The sequence below is a fragment of the Gekko japonicus genome, unplaced genomic scaffold (assembly GCF_001447785.1).
Source record: "Gekko japonicus isolate JY-2015 unplaced genomic scaffold, Gekko_japonicus_V1.1 scaffold8368, whole genome shotgun sequence".
In the NCBI taxonomy this organism is placed as follows: domain Eukaryota; kingdom Metazoa; phylum Chordata; class Lepidosauria; order Squamata; family Gekkonidae; genus Gekko; species Gekko japonicus.
In genome coordinates this window covers 4,367-6,664 of record NW_015173938.1, presented here as the reverse complement: position 1 = coordinate 6,664, position 2,298 = coordinate 4,367, and the positions used below count along the sequence as shown (strand labels likewise).

General features: G+C 39.4%; 1 long non-coding RNA gene across 1 annotated transcript; it reads left to right on the top strand.

The window, feature by feature from the left end:
- The first annotated feature begins 288 nt into the window (after nucleotides 1–288).
- On the top strand, nucleotides 289–1,766 carry LOC107120873. The gene is made up of 3 exons (XR_001482841.1): nucleotides 289–349; nucleotides 720–770; nucleotides 1,715–1,766. It is a non-coding gene; the product is annotated as an uncharacterized LOC107120873 (long non-coding RNA).
- Nucleotides 1,767–2,298: the final 532 nt, after the last annotated feature.

Sequence of the window (2,298 nt, the reverse complement as noted above, 5' to 3'; positions counted from 1 at the left end):
GGATACCATATCCCAAAAGAGTAATTGGTTCGTTTTGTCAAACCGGGCTCAGTAGTAGTCCAAAGAGATCTAGCATGGTAAATTTTTTTAAACCTTGGTTTATGAATTAGATCACTTGACTGCACTATCTTACACAGCTAAATTTCATATAAATAAATTAGAGTTAAGGGAACTTGCATAAATTTCAGGAAGTGCTAGAAAATTAAAGAACACATGACATATACTGTTTGCCTGATGAATTTACGTGAATTTACTGTCTTGCCACTTCATGACATTTCTGTTCTTTGTAGCTACAAGTTTTGGGATTGCATTGCCAGCTTGGATTGTGGATCAGAAGAATTCTATTTTGGTGAGTTAACACTGTACTCACTGCCAAACTGGCTGTCAAACCTAAAGCTGCAGTGCACATTGTGCATGAGCGTGTGGGGCTTAGACACCAAAAGGAAATTACTTGCACATGCCGAAAGTGAAGGTAGACCTTTCTCTTTAAGGAGCTACCTGTGAGAAGTGCATGAATTTGGTCCAGTTGGAATCATGGCCATTCTGTAGAAAGTTAATACATGCTTGCTTGTTTGCTTCTGCCTAGAATGGTGCAATCTAATCTGCCCGCAATTAGTCCATAATGATTTATAGGAGCTGTTTTATAGCACTGAAGTTAGGAGCATTGTGGAACTTTGTCAGGGCACTTCTAATATTTTCTTTCCATTCTGTCTTTCTAGGTTTTGCTAGTGTATGGATTAGCATTTATGGTTATTCTTCCAGTGGTTGTAGTAAGTATTGCTTTCAGTGTGGTTTGATAAAGCCCTGAGCTCACTGCCATTGTTTCCCTGCAGGTCCTAGAAATGGTAGTGAGTAAAGTCACTGCCCTATGATTACATCAGCTATGTAGCAACTTAGTTCATTCAGAATCCACTAATCACAGCTTCGTTATGTAGAGTTTAGTTTTTATTGCTGGGCACAGAAAACAGTTGAAACCTGAACAGCATTCATATAGCCATCCCAAATGCTTAGGAGTGTGTTGCAGCCACTGATAATGTTACTATGCCCCTTATGCCTGTGTGTGTCTGAAAATGAAAATTGAATAGCTTACAGAATCCTCATAAATCTCTATTTGCTGAGGATCTTTGCAGCATGGACCAGGTTACTCATCTGTAAGAGTGTTTACAGGATTTGAATAGGTCCCTGCAGAGGCCTTTAACCTTGATGTGGAAGGCAAGAGAGGGGTTAGAGCTGGAAAAGTTAAATTGGTGATAAACCTGCGTCTTGTGCTTGCACATGACTGAAGGTAAAAAGGGAATGGCCTGCACAATAGCATCTGCATCAAGCGAACAATTTCTGCCTACTTAGGGAGTACAGACTGAGGTACATGATGCCTTCTGGTAGAATCCAAGTATTCCCATTAGCAGTATTTCTCCCATTCCCCGTATTTGGGCATCCTACATCTCCAGCTTATATAATGTAGAAGGATCCTTTTCTGAAGCGTACAGTTATATGAACTTAAGGGCTTCATCCTCTGAAGGTAGTGGTGGCTTTGATAAAACAGGCAGTGTACCTGTGGTACAGGCTGTTTTATCAGGCTTTTGCAAATGTAATATTGTTTGTTTAGTCTACTATTTTTGTGTGTACATTTTCTTTGGTATTGGAACTTAAAGAATGATTTGATTGCGTCCAGATGACATCAATAGCTGCCATTTTGCCAACTTAAATATTTTAGGGTTCCTGGAGGTATCGCTCAATACGCTACAGTGGAGACCAGATTCTCATCCATACAACTCAGATCTATACCTATTTTGTTTATGAAACAAGAAATATGCATATGAAAAGTAAGTTTTTTCAATTGCTAGTTAAACACACAAGGCTGGAAGTCGTGTACTTTATATTAATTTCATTTGTTTTTAGATTCAGGTGGTCTGAATTTGTTTCTGACGGAGTGTGCATCTACATATGCTAAATTTCTCTGTTCTCACTTATACCCAGAATTGAACTTAGTTGGTCTTGGAGGTGCTGCTGGGCTCAGACTTCGTATTTGTAAGCTAATTTACTGCCATTCACAGATCTTACTAACCGCTGTAATCCAATCTCTGCTATAATTGCCCAGTTACTTATGCAATTTGACTCTAACTAGCCCTTCCTGGCAACTACCCTCCCCCCCCCATATGTAATGGCTGAGGAATTCTGTTTCACTGTATCTGAAGACGTGTGCTTGCACACAAAAGCTTATACCTTGAATAAAACTTGGTTGTCTTAAAGGTGCATCTGGGCTCAAACTTCATTTGTTTTTAGTGACTGTGCAATATG